We start from the raw sequence: 13,242 nt of genomic DNA on the forward strand, positions 1-13,242 counted from the left end.
AGTTCCCCGTAGTGCCAAATCCAGCTGTCATCCTAATGCAAATTCCTCCCACTGCCAAATTTTTCACTGTTATTGACCTCTGCTCCGCTTTCTTTTCGGTACCTCTGCACCCTGACAGCCAATATTTGTTTGCATTCACATACAGAGGAGTCCAATACACGTGGACTCGGTTACCCCAAGGTTTCATAGATAGTCCAAGTATATTTTCTCAGGCTTTGCATGATTGTTTACAGTCTTTCCAACCAGACAGTGGATCAGTATTGATACAGTATGTGGACGATTTATTACTGTGTTCAGATTCACTGGAAACATCTCTGAAGGATACGAAACAGCTCCTGTTTCATCTTTCAGACACAGGTCACAAGGTTTCCAAAGACAAGTTGCAATTATGCCAAGCTAAGGTAAAATATTTGGGACACTGTCTAACACAAGGACTGAGACACCTGACCGCTGATAGAATCCAAGCCATTAGAGACATGACACTGCCACAAACCCAGCAACAGATCAGGACGTTTTTAGGAATGTGTGGGTATTGCCGTAATTGGATCCCAGGGTTTTCCATATTGGCGCTACCTTTGCAGGAAATGGTCTCTTCAAACAAACCTGATCGGATTTCGCATACAGACGAATCTGAAACAGCATTTGAGAGACTCAAACAGTGCCTAACGCAGGCACCAGCACTAGGTATGCCAGACTATGGGAAACCCTTTGAACTATACGGAACAGAAAGTGCTGGGTGCGCAGCAGGTGTACTAACACAAAAACACGGTGACGCCAGCAGGCCAATTGCATACTACAGCGCCCAGCTAGACACGGTAGCGCGATCCCTCCCCACATGCTTGCGTAGCGTTGCGGCGATAGCATTGCTAGTGACGAAAAGCGAAGATGTCGTGCTAGGCCACAACCTCACAATCCATACACCGCATGCGGTATCTGCCTTATTGAATTCTGCCCAAACCAGACACGTCTCATCTGCAAGGTTTACAAGATGGGAATTGGCATTAATGGCCCCAGTAAACATCACCATAAGGAGATGCAGCGCATTAAATCCTGCAACATTTCTCCCAGGTGTGCCTGGTCAGACACAAAGGGTGGAAGGTGAGAGTGATGGGGAAGGAGGATTTAATGCAAAGGGAGATACACATGATTGTATGGAATATTTGACCCAAAATTTTACCGCAAGGCCTGACATCAGTGACAATCCACTGGAAGATGCAGAACTCACGTTCTACACGGATGGTAGTTGTCACAGACAGTCAGACTCGGGAGACTTGTGTACTGGATACGCAGTCGTAGATGACCAAGACACCATAGAAGCGGAACCGCTAGGCCCACCTCACTCAGCCCAGGTTGCTGAACTGGTCGCCCTAACCAGAGCATGTGAATTGGCTAAGGGTAAGTCAGCCAATATCTACACCGATTCCAGATACGCGTTCGGGGTAGTCCATGATTTCAGAGCCCTATGGCGGCTCAGAAATTTCATGACGGCAGCTGGTACACCGATAGCGCATGCAGCTCACATAAAAAGGCTTCTAACAGCGATACAGGAACCCAACAGAGTGGCTGTTATCAAATGTAAAGCACATACATATAGCCAAGACCCAGTATCCCTTGGTAACAGCCGAGCAGACGAAGCCGCAAAGCTTGCAGCTGCTACCCCCACACGGACAGACACCACACAGTTGATGGTATTTAATACCATCAACACACAGAAGTTGTGTGAGATGCAGAATCTGTGTTCCACACAGGAAAGAGCAGTCTGGAGGGCAAAGGGATATGGCCAGGAGTCCTCAGGGCTCTGGACGGATGGACATGGTAAACCAGTGGCCCCCAGGGCATACCTTCCATGTCTGGCTGAAGCAGCTCACGGGCTGACTCATCTAGGCAGGGAGGGGATGTGCAAATTGGTAAGAGCATACTGGTGCGCCCCTGGATTCTCCTCTCATGCGAGTAAAAGAGCAATGTCATGCCTTACCTGTCTGAGAAAGAATATTGGAAAAGCAATACCTACAGAACCATCCCATATCCCACCTGCCGGCGGCCCTTTCCAGGTAATACAAATTGACTTCATTCAATTACCCCCATGTCGAAATTTGAAATATGTACTTGTCTGTATAGATGTTTTCTCGAATTGGGTCGAGGCTTTTCCAGCAGCTACAAATACCGCTATGTTTACAGCTAAGAAAATTGTGCAGGAATTTGTATGTAGATATGGTATCCCTAGAATCATTGAAAGTGATAGGGGTACCCATTTTACAGGTGATGTCTTTCAAGGAATGTGTAAGTTGATGGGAATTGATAGCAAGCTGCACACTCCGTACCGTCCACAGGCGAGTGCGAAGGTCGAAAGAGTGAACAGCACTATTAAAAATAAATTGAGTAAAGTAATGGCAGAGACAGGATTGACGTGGCCAGAAGCTTTACCCATTGTTTTGTATAGCATCAGAACCACTCCCAGGTCCCCTCTTAATCTGTCCCCTTTTGAAATCTTGTTTGGTCGACAACCGCATGTCATGATTAACCCTCAGGATGATTTGAAATGTAACAATGAAGTAACTGTAAAGTACTTGATTAACATGAGTAAACAGTTGAGGAATCAAAATGATAATCTGAAGTTGGTGATTCCTGATTTACCAGATAGTAATTGTCATGACATTGAACCTGGGGATTATGTAATGATACGAAATTTTCTACGCTCAGGTTGTCTTATTGATAGATGGGAAGGACCATACCAGGTCTTATTGACTAGCACCACAGCATTGAAGGTTGCTGAGAGAGAGACTTGGGTCCATTCATCCCACTGCAAAAAGGTTGCGGATCCAGATAAGTCCCGCGATAAGGAACAGACGGTAGAGGTTGTATCACTGGAGTGTCTGTTCCAGGAGGATTGAGGCGGCACCTGAGCCTTGAAGACCGAAAGCAGTTGTCGACTCCCTTCTCCCTTTTATTGTTTTTCTCCACTTCCCAGCCCCTCTCCCTTAAAATTTCTTTTTCCCCCTCCTCATTCTTCTCTATTTCCTCCTCAAAGATGGACTTGCCCCAAGAGACTGTGATCCGGATTTTGATGTTAACCATGATGTTGACCAGAGCAGTCTGTTCCGGCGAGAGTACCATAGAGGTCGAAAGAGGTTCTGGAATGGGTTCCGATTATGATGATGGAGGCGTAGTTTTCCAAGATCAACCAAACCAACAAGCAAAGGCGAGTATCAGAAAACGATCCGATAGAAGAAATTGTGATGGATTGTTAGCTGAAGAAAATTGTATCTGTAGGCTCTGTGATAATCTGGTTGAAGATGGATGCATAAAGAAATGCCAATCTAGTTTTAATATCCATATAGACCGGCATCCATTGAGTGGCTATCACTCCTTAGTGGGTAACGTGTTAAACCAAACAGATTGTTGGGTATGCTCTCAAGTACCTCAGGGTCACAGTAAATCAGGGCTAGTACCATTTCCTTTAACGTTAGGGGAGGTACTTGAGCTAAGTGGTGGGAGACCGGTGGACCGGAGGTTTAACATCTCCAGCCCTCCTAGTTTGAAGCTCCACCAATACCATGTGGATAGGTCCCTCATATGTTTTAACATCTCCAATCCCAGAAAACCGGGAAATTGGGAAGTGTCATGGAGCAACCTTACCATGACCTTTTCACACAGAGCAGATAGAATGCCTACAGATACAGAGCTCGTACGCCACATAGCCAGTAGAGGAAAATCTTTTCGGTATCGATATACCTTAGGAAATAGGATTACTAGAGTTGGAGAGGTATCACCAGGATACTGTGCACATATCGTACAAACCGATACGTGCATTAGGCAGATGGAAGAATTAGGGTCAGGAGATTTCACCTGGAAGGTTTGTAACATGGTCATGTCCTTCTCCGTCCCATATGTTCTCCCCGATGATGCATATTTCATATGCGGGAGAAAGGCGTACAAGTGGCTTGCCCCAAACTCTGAAGGATTGTGTTATATTGGAAAAGTATTGCCCGAAGTGATGACTGTTACACATGACAAAATGAAGGACATACACCGTGGTGCCCAAGCTCCTTATACTCACACTCATTACGAACACCGAGTTAAAAGACAACTGTCAGAAAGGTTAGAGCATCCGGCCTCTGATCTTATCCATGAATCCACCGGGATTCAGGTTCTGGTAGCGTTAGATTTCACTCGTACCGCTCGAGGAGTGATGAATTATAGATACATTTCCGCACTCGCCAATTTGTTAGATAATATCACTGAAATGTATGATGACACGTTTAGATACACTGGAAGAGAACTTCAAGCTTATAAAACAGAACTAGTTCAGCATAGGATGGTTCTTAATTATCTTACAGCAGTAACAGGCGGATATTGTGTTACATTGGCAACACAGTACGGCATAAAGTGTTGCACGTATATCACAAATAGCACCGAGGATCCGGTAGAGGTCATAGACCAAAAGATGGACGATATTCTCCAACTAAAGTGGGAATTTCGTCGAAAACACAATCTCACCCTTGCTGCTGTAGGTAATGAGCTGACTGGTTGGGTGTCATGGTTGAACCCGCGAAATTGGTTCTCCGGTTTAGGAGATTGGGCTCAAGGAGTCATAATGGATGTTGGAAAGTTTCTACTATGTATCTTGGGTGTCGTTATATCGATTGGATTGATATTTAGATGCGGGCAGGCTTTAATGAGGTGCAAACAAAGTACAAAAGTGATGAGCTTGAGGAGTGAGGAAACCGTAATTAACCTGGATTTGATTTATGACCCAATGATAGAAACCAGGATGTGATGAAAATGCGATTATACGGTCCGTTTCTTTCACCTGTTTTTCTGCTTTTCTCCAAGATACAAAGACCCCCTTGGACGAGGAAGCTGACGAGACAAGATGTATACAGACAACGGATTGACCAAAGAAGAAGATTTGACAACTTTAAATATGGACACTTGATGAACTTTGCCATGGATCCCCAGTTTCCCTAGTATTTTTAAAACTCACGCTAGCCCACCATTTTTGTAAATCTGATGGCACTGACAAAGCTTGTTGCTCATGCCTAAGGAGCAAAACAGCGCAAAGAAGACGACTCTCAACAGATACCGAAAACAACTTCGACGACAGATGTACATTTCCCTGACATAGAATATCATTGCATTTTTCGTAAGTGTTCTTTATCTTCATCTCTACAACCCTCAGGTAACGACACACATAGACGATAGGGAATACAGGCACAGATATCAGCAACCACATACCTCCCCCATTCATGTATCATCAACTAAAATGTGCATCCCCATTTTGTTACAACCACAGCCGAAATGAGCTCGGTAGAGTTTGACAGCCCATCCACAGACCTGTACCACAGGATAAGAAGGAATTCAAATGTATACTTCGCAATACCTCGAAGCTTGATTTACAACACGTACGGCACGATGATACATGACCCCCCAAACATGGATTCATACACACATGCTTCTGCTTTCTCACTAGGTCATACCCTCTTCACACCTTCTCCTCTCTCCTCCCCTACCCAACCATGGAAATCAATTAACCCCTGACTTACATTTTTCTCCTTAAATGTTTTGTGGCAGTTATTATTGACTGCCAAAGGGTGGACTGTCAAAGTCAGAAAAATGTCTCAATGCACGTTGCCATATTTGCACCGCACACTGGTCCGCGCTGCGCGTGCATGCGCTCTCCCGTGGATGCGCATACCCGCAATAACGTGCACTCGCAGGCGCGGTATGCGTATTTACGGTAGAGTTTATGAAGTCGTAGCGTGCGACTCATTCGTTACAAATGTTCACAATTAATGTAGTTTATAGATCATGGTCCCTTTGATAGATTCTGAAAGTTTGGTTAAAATACAATGTCCCAGAGCTGAGGAATCCCTCTTTATATCGTACAAAGGGTCTAACAGGAATCATACAGCAGTGTTTGGTACCCATCGGAAGAGTATTTAATTAGCAATATTCCGGTGTTGGTTTGGAGCGTATTAATCGCTCGTGCGAATAGTTATGGACATAAGAAGTTTATGTCCATTTCTATTATTTACACATACTCAGGTATGCGGCGGGAAACCCAGTTTCCCACCCACCTGAGCTGTTGGAAATCGTCACAGCCCACCTGTATGAATCACCCTATGACCTTTTGTTATGATACAGGGCCGAATTCCTTCGGCCAATGGACAATGGGATTGTAGGACCAGGAGATTGCATTGTGTGTGGGGCATAAATAGGCAGGCCGACCACATCCAGCTCTCACTCTCTCATCAACGGTTATCTGCTGATAGCCGGGAGCTGGATATCGAGGCGCAGGCGATCATACCCTTTGTGCGTAAGTTTCTCTCCGTAATCATTGTCTTTCTGTGAGCCAATTTCTCTCATCTCATCTCTCTCTCTCTCTCTCTCTCTCTCTCTGTTCTGTTCTCTCATATCTCCCCTAGACTAGGCTAGTATTGTATTGTATTAGATAGTATTGTATTGTATTTCTTTTAGGTCAGAGTAGTATTGTCCTTTTGTATTTATTGTTTAGTTCTGTGGTTAGGAAGTCTCTGTTATATTGTAGTGTATCATTTGTACTGTTATCCCCTTTTACAAGTATATTAGATATAATACAGTTAATAGGCCTTGGAACCTAAACCAGTATCTGTGTATTTCCTATAGTGTTAAGTGTTCACTTGAGCGTCGGTGACGCTCAAGCAGCTTTGTAGTTAGTCAGGTTACACAAGGTTGCACTTACACCCTGTACTCACATTAAGGTATTCAGTGTATTTCATTGGTATAAGGTTTTATCATAAAGGTATAGCGTTGTGAGCGTCTGCGCCGCTGGTGATCTCCTCGTGGTCTCGAGCGTCCGCTACGCCATAGCGAATCATTACTCTAGTCATAGCCAATAACGTGTCCTGTGATCACTGGGCCGTGAGCGAACGTGACGCTTGAGCGTCTCGCCTACGGCTGAGCGATCGCTACGCCAATAGCGTGCCATTACGGTACTTCTTAAGCAAACAGCGTACAGTGTTCTTAGCTTCAAAAAGGGTTGTTATACGACAAAGGAATTTAGCATTGTCAATTGATATTTTGACTCTTTTATTTGTACCTAAAGTACAATAACTTTTAACATTTTAATTTGTTTTAATAGTATATTGACAGCATTGTTTTCTTTCAGAAATCCACTTAATTTTCTTTACCCTATTACTGAAATGGTAATTGACAAAAACAAGCTACATTGTCACCAGAAGAGCAATGCAAAATGTACAATTGATATTTCAAAATCATCTTTGAAGCTTGAATTTCAATGATGCATTGGGGCAACGATTTTGTGAGAAACATCTTCACCCTTAAAGAAAGATTTTCTTTACTTCTTACCTGTGTGCTGATTAGATATCACCTGGTTTTCACATTAAACAGATTCCCACTTGAGAAAGCAGCAAGGATGCAGTGAGGTTTATGTTTCTTGGTGTCAACCTGTATTATTTCAGTGGACATTGTAATGAGGATGCATCTTGCTGCCTTTCCAATGAAGCAAGTTTTAATCAGTAATAGGTGAAAAACCATTCCTACAAAGGTGTTAATCAGAGACTTGGCTTTGTGGACACTTTTCAGAGAGCACATGTGTTAGCATAAAAATAAAGCCATAAAATGGAGAGCTGATTAATCACTCAATTGGATTTCTCTGCCTGCATTATTTTTTTCTCTGCAACCCCATGCTAAATTGTGCTTCCTGTTTTTTATAAAATGACTTAATCAAATCTGACTCTGATTGCATCAGAGAAGGCCAGGTAACCTACACTCTAAGAGGTGGTTTGAAATTTTGACTTGTCTACTTAAAGATCACCAAAATTCGATCACGCGATCAATTACGTCCCTGGGTGGGATTGAACCACCAACCTTTTGGATAACAGCCGAACGCGCTAACCGATTGTGCCACAGAGACAGCTTGCAAAAGCATGTACTGACAAAGGCTAAAAAGTATTCCTCTAGAAAGTTTCCTAGAAAAAGTTTAAAAAGGCAATAATCTGGAGAGTTTTGCAAGATTTTTCTACCATTGACCAACGCAGAAACACATTGGTACTTTCACATGATGAGGGAGTACTTCAGGATCTCTTACACTTACATGAGCAGCAGATTGGCGCAGCAGAAGCGTGCTGAGCCCATAACCCAGAGGTCGGAGGATCGAAACCATCCTCTGCTATGTGCACTTATTTTTTTGTTAATTCAATTCTTCCAAAACTGGGATTGATATTTTGACTCTTTTATTTTTACTTAAAGTACAATAACTTTTAACATTTTTATTTGTTTTAATAGTATATTGACAGCATTGTTTTCTTTCAGAAATCCACTTAATTTTCTTTACCCTATTACTGAAATGGTAATTGACAAAAACAAGCTACATTGTCACCAGAAAAGCAATGCAAAATGTACAATTGATATTTCAAAATCATCTTTCCAGCTTGAATTTCAATGATGCATTGGGGCAACAATTTTGTGAGAAACATCTTCACCCTTAAAGAAAGATTTTCTTAACTTCTTACCTGTGTGCTGATTAGATATCACCTGGTTTTCACATTAAACATATTCCCACTTGAGAAAGCAGCAAGGATGCAGTGAGGTTTATGTTTCCTGGTGTCAACCTGTATTATTTCAGTGGACATTGTTATGAGGATGCATCTTGCTGCCTTTCCAATGATGCAAGTTTTAATCAGTAATAGGTGAAAAACCATTCCTACAAAGGTTTTAATCAGAGACTTGGCTTTGTGGACACTTTTCAGAGAGCAAATGTGTTAGCATAAAAATAAAGCCATAAAACGGAGAGCTGATTAATCACTCAATTGGATTTCTCTGCCTGCATAATTTTTTTTCTCTGCAACCCCATGCAAAATTGTGCTTCCTGTTTTTTATAAAATGACTTAATCAAATCTGACTCTGATTGCATAAGAGAAGGCCAGGTACCCTACACTATAAGAGGTGGTTTGAAATTTTGACTTGTCTACTTAAAGATCACCAAAATTTGATCAGAAGGTCAATTACGTCCCTGGGTGGGATTGAACCACCAACCTTTCGGTTAACAGCCGAACGCGCTAACCGATTGCGCCACAGAGACAGCTTGCAAAAGCATGTACTGACAAAGGCTAAAAAGCATTCATCTAGAAAGTTTCCTAGAAAAAGGTTAAAAAGGCAATAATCTGGAGAGTTTTGCAAGATTTTTCTTCCATTGACCAACGAAGAAACACATTGGTACTTTCACATGATGAGTGAGTACTTCAGGATCTCTGCCACTTACATGAGCAGCAGAGTGGCGCAGCGGAAGCGTGCTGGGCCCATAACCCAGAGGTCGATGGATCGAAACCATCCTCTGCTTTGTGCACTTATTTTTTTGTTAATTAAATTCTTCCAAAACTGGGATTTATATTTTGACTCTTTTATTTTTACTTAAAGTACAATAACTTTTAACATTTTCATTTGTTTTAATAGTATATTAACAGCATTGTTTTCTTTCAGAAATCCACTTAATTTTCTTTACCCTATTACTGAAATGGTAATTGACAAAAACAAGCTACAATGTCACCAGAAAAGCAATGCAGAATGTACAATTGATATTTCAAAATCATCTTTCCAGCTTGAATTTCAATGATGCATTGGGGCAACAATTTTGTGAGAAACATCTTCACCCTTAAAGAAAGATTTTCTTAACTTCTTACCTGTGTGCTGATTAGATATCACCTGGTTTTCACATTAAACAGATTCCCACTTGAGAAAGCAGCAAGGATGCAGTGAGGTTTATGTTTCCTGGTGTCAACCTGTATTATTTCAGTGGACATTGTAATGAGGATGCATCTTGCTGCCTTTCCAATGAAGCAAGTTTTAATCAGTAATAGGTGAAAAACCATTCCTACAAAGGTGTTAATCAGAGACTTGGCTTTGTGGACACTTTTCAGAGAGCACATGTGTTAGCATAAAAATAAAGCCATAAAATGGAGAGCTGATTAATCACTCAATTGGATTTCTATGCCTGCATCATTTTTTTTCTCTGCAACCCCATGCTAAATTGTGCTTCCTGTTTTTTATAAAATGACTTAATCAAATCTGACTCTGATTGCATCAGAGAAGGCAAGGTACCCTACACTGTAAGAGGTGGTTTGAAATTTTGACTTGTCTACTTAAAGATCACCAAAATTTGATCACACGGTCAATTAGGTCCCTGGGTGGGATTGAACCACCAACCTTTCGGTTAACAGCCGAACGCGCTAACCAATTGCGCCACAGAGACAGCTTGCAAAAGTATGTACTGACAAAGGCTAAAAAGCATTCATCTAGAAAGTTTCCTAGAAAAAGTTTAAAAAGGCAATAATCTGGAGAGTTTAGCAAGATTTTTCTTCCATTGACCAACGAAGAAACACATTGGTACTTTCACATGATGAGTGAGTACTTCAGGATCTCTGACACTTACATGAGCAGCAGATTGCTGCAGTGGAAGCGTGCTGAGCCCATAACCCAGAGGTCAATGGATCGAAACCATCCTCTGCTATGTGCACTTATTTTTTTGTTAATTAAATTCTTCCAAAACTGGGATTGATATTTTGACTCTTTTATTTTTACTTAAAGTACAATAACTTTAACATTTTAATTTGTTTTTATAGTATATTGACAGCATTGTTTTCTTTCAGAAATCCACTTAATTTTCTTTACGCTATTACTGAAATGGTAATTGACAAAAACAAGCTACATTGTCACCAGAAAAGCAATGCAAAATATACAATTGATATTTCAAAATCATCTTTCCAGCTTGAATTTCAATGATGCATTGGGGCAACAATTTTGTGAGAAACATCTTCACCCTTAAAGAAAGATTTTCTTAACTTCTTACCTGTGTGCTGATTAGATATCACCTGGTTTTCACATTAAACAGATTCCCACTTGAGAAAGCAGCAAGGATGCAGTGAGGTTTATATTTCCTGGTGTCAACCTGTATTATTTCAGTGGACATTGTAATGAGGATGCATCTTGCTGCCTTTCCAATGAAGCAAGTTTTAATCATTAATAGGTGAAAAACCATTCCTACAAAGGTGTTAATCAGAGACTTGGCTATGTGGACACTTTTCAGAGAGCACATGTGTTAGCATAAAAATAAAGCCATAAAATGGAGAGCTGATTAATCACTCAATTGGATTTCTCTGCCTGCATCATTTTTTTTCTCTGCAACCCCATGCTAAATTGTGCTTCCTGTTTTTCATAAAATGACTTAATCAAATCTGACTGCATCAGAGAAGGCCAGGTACCCTACACTATAAGAGGTGGTTTGAAATTTTGACTTGTCTACTTAAAGATCACCAAAATTTGATCACAAGGTCAATTACGTCCCTTGGTGGGATTGAACCACCAACCTTTCGGTTAACAGCCGAACGCGCTAACCGATTGCGCCACAGAGACAGCTTGCAAAAGCATGTACTGACAAAGGCTAAAAAGCATTCATCTAGAAAGTTTCCTAGAAAAAGGTTAAAAAGGCAATAATCTGGAGAGTTTTGCAATATTTTCCTTCCATTGACCAACGAAGAAACACATTGGTACTTTCACATGATGAGTGAGTACATCAGGATCTCTGACACTTACATGAGCAGCAGAGTGGCGCAGCGGAAGCGTGCTGGGCCCATAACCCAGAGGTCGATGGATCGAAACTATCCTTTGCTATGTGCACTTATTTTTTTGTTAATTAAATTCTTCCAAAACTGGGATTGATATTTTGACTCTTTTATTTTTACTTAAAGTACAATAACTTTTAACATTTTTATTTGTTTTAATAGTATATTGACAGCATTGTTTTCTTTCAGAAATCCACTTAATTTTCTTTACCCTATTACTGAAATGGTAATTGACAAAAACAAGCTATATTGTCACCAGAAAAGCAATGCAAAATGTACAATTGATATTTCAAAATCATCTTTCCAGCTTGAATTTCAATGATGCATTGGGGCAACAATTTTGTGAGAAACATCTTCACCCTTAAAGAAAGATTTTCTTAACTTCTTACCTGTGTGCTGATTAGATATCACCTGGTTTTCACATTAAACAGATTCCCACTTGAGAAAGCAGCAAGGATGCAGTGAGGTTTATGTTTCCTGGTGTCAACCTGTATTATTTCAGTGGACATTGTTATGAGGATGCATCTTGCTGCCTTTCCAATGAAGCAAGTTTTAATCAGTAACAGGTGAAAAAACATTCCTACAAAGGTGTTAATCAGAGACTTGGCTTTGTGGACACTTTTCAGAGAGCAAATGTGTTAGCATAAAAATAAAGCCATAAAATGGAGAGCTGCTTAATCACTCAATTGGATTTCTATGCCTGCATAATTTTTTTTCTCTGCAACCCCATGCTAAATTGTGCTTCCTGTTTTTTATAAAATGACTTAATCAAATCTGACTCTGATTGCATCAGAGAAGGCCAGGTACCTTACACTATAAGAGGTGGTTTGAAATTTTGACTTGTCTACTTAAAGATCACCAAAATTTGATCACACAGTCAATTACGTCCCTGGGTGGCATTGAACCACCAACCTTTCGGTTAACAGCCGAACGCGCTAACCGATTGCACCACAGAGACAGCTTGCAAAAGCATGTACTGACAAAGGCTAAAAAGCATTCATCTAGAAAGTTTCCTAGAAAAAGGTTAAAAAGGCAATAATCTGGAGAGTTTAGCTAGATTTTTCTTCCATTAACCAACGAAGAAATACATTGGTACTTTCACAAGATGAGTGAGTACTTCAGGATCTCTTTCACTTACATGAGCAGCAGAGTGGCGCAGCGGAAGCGTGCTGGGCCCATAACCCAGAGGTCGATGGATCGAAACCATCCTTTGCTATGTGCACTTATTTTTTTGTTAATTAAATTCTTCCAAAACTGGGATTGATATTTTGACTCTTTTATTTTTACTTAAAGTACAATAACTTTTAACATTTTTATTTGTTTTAATAGTATATTGACAGCATTGTTTTCTTTCAGAAATCCACTTAATTTTCTTTACCCTATTACTGAAATGGTGATTGACAAAAACAAGCTACATTGTCACCAGAAAAGCAATGCAAAATGTACAATTGATATTTCAAAATCATCTTTCCAGCTTGAATTTTAATGATGCATTGGGGCAACAATTTTGTGAGAAACATCTTCACCCTTAAAGAAAGATTTTCTTAACTTCTTACCTGTGTGCTGATTAGATATCACCTGGTTTTCACATTAAACAGATTCCCACTTGAGAAAGCAGCAAGGA

At 40.8% G+C, this 13,242-nt stretch overlaps 5 non-coding genes across 5 annotated transcripts; 2 read left to right on the forward strand and 3 right to left on the reverse strand.

The window, feature by feature from the left end:
- Positions 1–9,008: 9,008 nt before the first annotated feature.
- On the reverse strand, positions 9,009–9,082 carry TRNAN-GUU (transfer RNA asparagine (anticodon GUU)). The gene has a single exon. It is a non-coding gene; the product is annotated as a tRNA-Asn (tRNA).
- A 186-nt stretch (positions 9,083–9,268) lies between these two features.
- Positions 9,269–9,340, forward strand: TRNAM-CAU (transfer RNA methionine (anticodon CAU)). The gene has a single exon. It is a non-coding gene; the product is annotated as a tRNA-Met (tRNA).
- Positions 9,341–10,175: 835 nt separating this feature from the next.
- On the reverse strand, positions 10,176–10,249 carry TRNAN-GUU (transfer RNA asparagine (anticodon GUU)). The gene has a single exon. It is a non-coding gene; the product is annotated as a tRNA-Asn (tRNA).
- Positions 10,250–11,335: 1,086 nt separating this feature from the next.
- Positions 11,336–11,409, reverse strand: TRNAN-GUU (transfer RNA asparagine (anticodon GUU)). The gene has a single exon. It is a non-coding gene; the product is annotated as a tRNA-Asn (tRNA).
- Positions 11,410–12,762: 1,353 nt separating this feature from the next.
- TRNAM-CAU (transfer RNA methionine (anticodon CAU)) lies at positions 12,763–12,834 on the forward strand. Its single transcript has one exon. It is a non-coding gene; the product is annotated as a tRNA-Met (tRNA).
- The last annotated feature ends 408 nt before the right edge of the window (positions 12,835–13,242 follow it).

Source organism: Pseudophryne corroboree, chromosome 4 (genome assembly GCF_028390025.1).
Source record: "Pseudophryne corroboree isolate aPseCor3 chromosome 4, aPseCor3.hap2, whole genome shotgun sequence".
Classification (NCBI taxonomy): domain Eukaryota; kingdom Metazoa; phylum Chordata; class Amphibia; order Anura; family Myobatrachidae; genus Pseudophryne; species Pseudophryne corroboree.